General features: G+C 35.2%; 2 non-coding genes across 2 annotated transcripts; both read left to right on the top strand.

Moving 5' to 3' along the window:
- Positions 1-1,758: 1,758 nt before the first annotated feature.
- On the top strand, positions 1,759-1,829 carry TRNAG-GCC. The gene has a single exon. It is a non-coding gene; the product is annotated as a tRNA-Gly (tRNA).
- Positions 1,830-7,140: 5,311 nt separating this feature from the next.
- Positions 7,141-7,222, top strand: TRNAS-GCU. Its single transcript has one exon. It is a non-coding gene; the product is annotated as a tRNA-Ser (tRNA).
- The last annotated feature ends 1,758 nt before the right edge of the window (positions 7,223-8,980 follow it).

Here is an 8,980-nt window from a genome sequence, read left to right on the forward strand (position 1 = left end):
AGTGCATAATGTTCAAACTTGTGTTTGTCACAATATCGTTTATATTTATAGAATTTACGAGTAGCACTATCGAGCTTTTTCTTTTTTTAAATCATGAGGTGAAATTAAAAGTTTGCTTCAGAAGAACTGCATGACCTAAATATGAGTACGTTATGGATATGCCTGAAGGTACATGCACTAGTGGTCTAGTGGTAGAATAGTACTTTGCCACGATGTAGACTTGAATTCAATTCTTGGCTCTTGCAACTTGAAGATTAGCTATGATTATTATATTAGTGCATAATGTTCAAACTTGGGTTTGTTATAGTATATCATTTAACGAGTAGCACTATCGAGCTTTTTATTTTTTGTTCGAGAGGTGAAACAAAAAGTTAAGGGCTTCATAAAAACAAAACTGCATGACCAAAATATGTGTACTTTATGGAGTACCCGTCCACGATACGGACCGGAGTTGTATTCTCGACTGATGCATCTTGAAGATTAGCTATGATGATATTAATTAATAATGTTTAAACTTGTGTTTGTCACAATATCGTTTATATTTATAGATTTCACGAGTAGCACTATCGAGCTTTTTTTTTTTTGAAATCGTGAGGTTAAACTAAAAGTTGAGGGCTTTAGAAGAACTGCATGACCAAAATACGAGTATGTTATGGATATGCCTAAAGGAACATGCATCAGTTGTCTAGTGGTAGAATAGTACTCTGCCACGGTATAGACTAGAGTTTTATTCTCGGCTGGTGCATTTTGATGATTGGCAATGCTGATATTAGTGCATAATGTTCAAACTTGGGTTTGTCCCAAAATCGTTTATATTTATAGAATTTACGAGTAACACTTTCGAGCTTTTTCTTTTTTTAAATCGCGAGGTGAAACTAAACGTTAAGGGCTTCTGAAGAACTGCATGACCAAAATACGAGTATGTTATGGATATGCCTGAAGGTACATGCACTAGTGGTCTAGTAGTAGAATTGTACCCTGCCACGATGTAGACCCAGATTCGATTCTCGGCTCTTGCATCTTGAATTTTAGCTATGATTATTATATTACTGCATAATGTTCACACTTGGGTTTGTTACAATATATCATTTAACTTTATAGATTTCATGAGTGTCGAGCTATTTGTTTTTAAATCAAATGGTGAAACAAAAAGTTAAAGGGTTTCAGATGAGGTGAAACTAAGAGTTAAGGGCTTCAGAATAACTGCATGACCAAAATACGAGTAAGTTATGAATATGCCTCAAGGTACATGCACCAGTGGTCTAGTGGTAGAATAGTACCCTGCCACGATGTAGACCCGAATTCAATTCTCGGCTCTTGCATCTTGAAGATTAGCTATGATTATTATATTAGTGCATAATGTTCAAAATTTGGTTTGGTATAATATTTCTTTTAACTTTATAGATTTCACGAGTAGCACTATCGAGCTTTTTGTTTTTATATCGAGATGTGAAACAAAAAGTTAAGGGCTTCAGAAGAACTGCATGACCAAAATATGTTTACTGTATGGACTACCCTGCCACGATACGGACCCGAGTTTCATTCTCGACTGGTGCATCTTGAAGATTATCTATAATGATATTAATGCATAATGTTCAAACTTGGGTTTGTCACAATATCGTTTATATTTATAGATTTCACGAGTAAAACTATCGAGCTTTTTTTTTTTAAATCGTGAGGTGAAACTAAACGTTAAGGGCTTCAGTAGAACTGCATGACCAAAATACGAGTACGTTATGGATATGCCTGAAGGTACCTGCACCAGTGGTCTAGTGGTAGAATAGTACCCTGCCACGGTATAGACCCGAGTTCGATTCTTGGCTGGTGCATCTTGAAGATTGGCATAATGTTCAAACTTGTGTTTGTCACAACATTGTTTAAATTTCACAAGTAGGACTATCGAACCTTTTGTTTTTAAATCGAGAAGTGAAACCAAAAGTGAAGGGCTTCGGAAGAACTGCAGGACCAAAATACGAGTACGTTATGGATCTTCTTTAAGGTAGATGCACCATTGGTCTATTGGTAGAATAGTATCCTGCTACAGTATAGGCCCGAGTTCGATTCTCGATTGGAGCATCTTGAAGATTAGCTATGTTGATATGTGAGGTACATACTTGAGTTTTATTCTATGTTGGAGCCATGACGTGCATTTATACAAAAGACAAACACTTTTAATCCCTATTTCCTTTTTTCTTTAAAAATTATTTCCTTTTTTCTTTAAAAATGTATATGGTATTTAATTTCTTTTGTGTGTTATATCAAAGCTATAATTCTAATAATTTTTTAGTTTAAAAAATAAAAGATCAAAGATTTGAGTTTTTCTCAACACTAATACCTCAACATTAAACAAGATATTGGTGTTGAGAAATAGAGCCAAATTTACAACAGTAACATAAATTTAAAACAATCCTTATTAAGTTGACAAATTTACATTTGGAGTTAATTTCTCATTTCTTATCCCTTTAGGTTTGTTGTTGTATTTATTTTAACCTTGAGTTTCAATTTTATTCAAAATATTCGAAATGAAATTAAAATTTGATTTATCGGCAACTGCATACATGACATGATTACTATGCATGAAAGAATTCATTTATAACGTTTCATAAACGGTGCTATAGGCTTAAATGTTCATAATAAATTTATTAAAACAATATTGTTATGGATGGAAAATAGATAAGATGAGTTTAAATAGTGCCCTTGTCTAACTTAAGGATCATTAAAAATAACTTGAATGCAACTACCTTAACTTTGGTTCCTTGGCCTTCAAAGCGACGTTGTCATCTGTAAATGGGTGTCTTACCTTTACATGAAAATAAGAGTAGCATATGGTTTGAGTACTTTAATAAATACTCAATAAGTAACCTCACTGAAAATGAATCATGTGTAATATAGTTGGACCTATCCTTTCATAAATGCATTGTGACATGGGTTTGGGCTTTGCTTTTCAGTCCGAGCAGGGTTGAATATGTTGTACTATCCTACATACAACCCATGAATGTGCACATTGGCCACCAGGTAGGCTCGTATAAGAGTACTCTGTGGGCTGGCTCGTCGAGCTTGTGCACACTCACACTACCAAATACCATGAAGGGAAAAGACCCACATAATATCATAAGGAACATAAAATTGTAAGGAATGTGTCTGTACTAATCATAACGGGAAAGTATCTCGATGCACCTCCCATTAATAATACATGATTTTCTAATGTCTCATAGTCATAGAGGGTACGTATTAACATGGTTTACATGACATGATACATGAAGGTTCATGCATCAAATAATATCGAAAACATAACATTGTTCTATGACATAACATAATCCTAGAATAGTGTGATATCATAGCATCACTTATGCAAATAATATCGAAAACATAACATTGTTCTATGACATAACATAATCCTAGAATAGTGTGATATCATAGCATCACTTATGCAACATAACAACATAATTCTCCATTTATTATTCTCTAAAAAAAATAGTCATTTTAAATAAATTTGTTAATATATACGTTTTATTTTTAGATATAAACTATCCATTGGTTTTGATCAACTCGTGTTATTAGAAATTGAAGTAGAACCACGTTGCCCTAAATTGAACTCATTTCATCTACTCTAGTAAGAAAAATATAAACTTAATCTGTGCCTAAATTATAAACCCAAAATTTGATAACATAATTTTAAAATCTAAGAAAAACAACACAAAAATATAGTCCAAGTCATAAATAAATAGTTGAATCAACAATAATGTTGGGAAACGAGACAAAAATAAAGCAACCCTAATGACATAAATAAATTAGTTCAATTAGCGAGAAAAAAAAAAAACTAATCCAAAAGTAAAAGACATTTGTTATTACATAAATAAAACAAATGAAAGCAACACATTCAACCCACCCAAGCTTGGAAGACATCAAACCCATTGGAGTTTGGAATGGAAAATATATAGATTTCTTCATCTTTAGAAACATATAAAACTTGGAAATGGAACTTAAAAAATCTCTCTTTGAGGCAGGGAACGAGACAGGTCAAGGGAGTTAGGAGGGGACAAGAATGGAGAATATAATCTCGGTCTCTAGTCCTAATTATGTAATAGGGAAAATTTTCTCCTCACTCCTTCCCTCATTCCCTGTTTAAAGATTACTATGGAGAAATACATTTTGAACACTCAACTGATGTGTGAACTATTTTCGAGAAGTAGCAATAGTGAGTAAGCAACGAAGTGTAGTAAACTTTGTTGTATTAGAAAATGTCTCTTTGTAATCAATATCTTCAACCTGAGTATACCCCTTTACTGCCGGATAAACTTTATAACGTTCAACAGAACAATCAGAGTTGTGTTTAATCTTGTACACCCAACGATAGCCAATAGCTTTATGGCCAGGTGGTAGAGGAACGAGAGACCAAGTATGATTACGTTCCAAAGTTGCAATTTCAGCATTCATAGCCTGCTGCCATAATGGGTCGCCAACTACCTCATCATAAGTTTTAACTTATGTCGGGCTGTAATAAGAGATAGAAAAGCAGATTGAGTAGGAAAAACACTAGAGAAAGAAAGGTAATGATGAAGGGGATGCCTGGTGCTCATGTTGGGACTTGAGCTAGAGGTTAAATAATTGGCTGCATAAGACATCTCATAATTATTATGCCAAGCTGAAGGTTGTTTGGTACGAGTAGAACATCGGAGTGAAACTGGTGTATCAGGAGGGATAGGATTATAATTAGTTGGTGAATCTGGAGAAGGAATAGAAAGTGGAGGAGATGACGAAATAGAAAGTGGGATAGGATTAGAATAGATGTTTGAGTAGGATGAATCATGAAGTGGTAAAACGAGAGTCGAAGGAACTAATGTCAAAGTTTGTGAAGCTGATGAAAAAGGAAAAACATCTTCACATAATTTAACATCACAGTGGATAAATAATTTGTGAGCTTGTATGTCATACAACTTGGAGCCTTTGTAACCATCAGTATATCCTATGAAAACACAAGAAATTGCCCGAGATTCAAATTTTTGCTTAGGATGTACTACAATTGCATAACATTTACATTAAAAAACTTTAAGAAGATGAAATGTAGGTGGTTGTTTGTAGAGTGCTTCAAGGGGTGTCTTGTTAGATAAAAATGGTGATGGTGTTCTATTTATAAGATTAACAACAATTAAAATGCACTCTCCCAAAAAATTAAGTGGAACGTGTGACTGAAAGAGGAGAGACCTAGCTACATTTAGGATATGATGATAGCTAAATTTAGGATATGACGATGCTTACGCTCTACGACTCATCTTTGTTGTGGAGTATAGACACAAGTGCGCTGAAATTCAATGCCACACAAAGTAAAAAATGGTTGTAAAGACAGAAACTCAGTCCCATTGTCTGACCGTACTATCTTGATAGTAGTATGAAATTGAGTTTGAACGAATTTAACAAAGTTCATAAACAAATGATGTACTTCTGATTCATGTTGCATAAGAAAAACCCAAGTACATTGAGTAAAATCATCAACAATAGTGAGAAGAAAACGCAAACCAAAATGGATAGGAATTTTATGAGATCCCCAAACATCACAATGTAACATGTCAAAGGTAGAATGTGTTGTTATTGAACTTCTTGAAAAAAAACAACCTAGTTTATTTTGCTAACGTGCAAATACTACAGTTATGAGAAAAAGTAGCATTATTAAGATGAAATTGATCCGTTAGAAATTTAAAACAGGAAAAAATAAATAGAATGACCTAGGCGTAAATGCTACAAATTAGATGATTGAGATACTTGATTAGTTAAAGATTTGATTGGAGATTAAGAAATATGATAGAGACCTCCAAATTGTTTATCCGAGCCAATCATCTTCCCCTTAGCCAAGTCCTGCATAACACAAGAATCAGGATAGAAGGTGACACAACATTTCAAGTCATTGGTAAGTTTGCTAATGGACAACATGTTTAAATTGAATGGAGACACACATAAAATATTGTTTAATTTAAGGCCAGGATTAAAGAAAACATTGACCGTAAGTGACACATGTGTTGTTCCTTCGTTAGGCAATTTTATTGCAAATGTTTGCAGCCTTTGGTTCAGTCATAACAAAAGTTTTGGATACTATATGATTCGAAGCTCCACTATCGAGAATCCATGAATTAGAACTAACAGAGAATGGAACTGCAGCGAAAAGATAAATTTTGAAAAGACAAACAGCACCTGTTCAAAGAGAATACAACTAATTGATGTCCCACGTGAAATACAAGTAACAAACATTCCGAGTCGACACCCCTCTACTAGTGTCTCTTCAAGACTACTATTCATAAAACCATAAAGTCGTTTTGAATAAGTGGCGAAGGTGTGTGCTTGCTAATCACACCATGTTTCCCTCCAAGATTTGATGAAAAGAATTCAAAATCGAACCAAAAAAATTATACAACTAATTCATGGCCCAGGTCGAATACAACTAAAACACTCCGGGTCGACACCCCTCTATGATAGTAGAGCTCCAGAGCATCTCCCCACCTTGACCAGTACACTAGAAAAGGAGAAACGTGTAAGTATAAAAATTTACTTAGGAATCAACCTACTTGTAGGCCCTCATCGCTTCCTTCTAATACTAGGTTTCCACGACTTTCCTTTGGTCTATAAGACGTTGGGCTTACCCTTTACTGCGCTCTAAGCTACCGTGTATGTCACGAAGTTCTAATTGATTCCTCATTAATCATCTACCTTTGTTGTCCCTAGTGCCTCTTCGATATTCGTTCCTAAAACAAAAAAGTTGCTTTGGGCGAGTGGTTAAGGCGTGTGCCTGCTAAGTACATGGGATTTTCCTTCGAGAGTTCGAACTTCTCAGGCGATGAAAAGATAAATATTTTACACTTTAATCAACACTCCGAGTCGAAACCCCTTTGTGGCAGTAGAGCTCCCGAGCAGCTCCCCACCTTGACCAGTACACTAGAAAAAATCATCGCTTCCTTCTTCTACTAAGTTTCCATCTCCCCACCTTGACCAGTACACTATTAGAGGAGAAAGGTGTAAGTATACAAATATACTTAGTAACCAACCTACTTGTAGGCCCTTTGTAAGTCCCGAAGTTCTAATTGATTCCTCATTAATCATCTACCATTGTTGTCCCTAGTGTCTCTTCGAGATTTGTTCCTAAAACAAAAAGTCGCTTTGGCCGAGTGGTTAAGGCGTGTGCTTGCTAAGTACATGGGGTTTCCCCACGAGAGTTCGAATCTCTCAGGTGACGAAAAGTTTATTTTTTTGTACTAGCCAAAGGCCACCGCTAAAACATGTTGTCCACTTTGGCTCCTTACTCCACGACCTCATAGAGGTATTCACACCTTTATGTGTGGAATGTTTTGTTCCCTCTCAAATATGTTGAATCTGGGATGGAAGCGATGAAAAGATAAAATTTTTTACACTTTAAAAAACATACAACACCTGGGTCAGAAATTTCAAAGTTATTTACAAACTGGAAAAATGGCTTGGAATACAAAAGAATTCAAAATCAACCGAAAAAATTATACAACTAATTGAAGTCCGAGGTCTAATACAACTAACGTACACTCCGAGTCGACACCCCTTTGTGATAGTAGAGCTCCCGAGTATCTCCCCGCCTTGACAAGTAACTGAACTAGAAAAGGAGAAAGGTGTAAGTATAAAAATATACTTAGTAACCAACCTACTTGTAGGCCCGCATAGCTTCCTTCTACTACCAGGTTTCCACGACTTTCCTTTGGTCTACAGGAAGTTTGGGTATACCCTTTACTGTGCTCTAAGCTACCGTGTAGGTCTCGAAGTTCTAACTGATTCCTCATTAATCATCTACCTTTGTTGTCCCTAGTATCTCTTCGAGATTCAATCCTAAAATAAAAAAGTTGCTTTGAACGAGTGGTTAAGGCGTGTGCCTACTAAGTACATGGGGTTTCCTCGCGAGAGTTTGAATCTCCTAGGCGACGAAAAGTTCATTTTTTTGTAATAGCAAAGCGACTCGTTTATAAGGAATACTTTTTTATAAGATATTGTCCACTTTGTCTCGTTACCTCACGATCTCATAGAGGTATTCACACCCTAGTTATAAGGAATGCTTCCTTCCCCTCTCAAACCAATGTTGGATCTCGAGAAATCGAACTGCGATGAAAAGATAAATTTAAAACGACGTACAACACCTGTGTCAGAAATTTCAAGATATTTACAAACGAAAAAGATTATACAACTAATTGATTTCTGATATGAATCCAACAACTGATCAGTTCTGTGTACCCGAACGAGCAATTGCAAGAAGTAATACAAAGAAGATTCAAGAATCAAATGAAGAAAATATTGGAGTGACTGATATTGGAAAGTAATTCGAAGACTTGGCTTTGGTAGTTGAACTACCAATACAATTTATGAATTACCTTATTTTTTTCGATTTGTATTTAATAGCATTTATTAGCATTTATTAGTTGTTGGTGGCTCAAATTTATTTTGTTAGGGTTATCTTTTGGGCCTATTTAGAGGCATGTAATATTCATGTTTGGATGTTTTTTTGGTTGAATACAGACAAAACCTTTGTGTTTTTCTTGATACCCTTTTGGTGTTATTCTTTTCAAACCTTGCTTTAGGTTTGATGTTTAAACTGATTCATTGAATTAGTTTTGATCAAGCTAATTCTGGAGTGAATTATCTTGGTATCTAAAAGTGACAATCATAGATTCCAAGTTCGATCTAAGAGTCATTCATCTTCTAACCAGCTCTTGGTTGGAATCAATCCGTTAAGTTAGCTTTCTCTGTGAACGTTTTGGCAAGGATTCTAGAAGGACCTCTAGTTTTGCAAAATCCAGCATTGTTGGCGCTTATCATTTGGTATCAGATCATTTGGTCGATGTTCTTTGACCGCACTAGAGGTGAAATATCTTTATTGTTATTTTTTTTTCTATCAATTTTTTTTCTCTCTCAGATTATCGAAAAAAAAAAAAACCAACGTCTACATTCTTGACCTAGTACCAAAATCCTACCTTTG

Source organism: Cucurbita moschata, unplaced genomic scaffold, assembly GCF_002738365.1.
Source record: "Cucurbita moschata cultivar Rifu unplaced genomic scaffold, Cmos_1.0 Cmo_Scf00422, whole genome shotgun sequence".
NCBI lineage: Eukaryota > Viridiplantae > Streptophyta > Magnoliopsida > Cucurbitales > Cucurbitaceae > Cucurbita > Cucurbita moschata.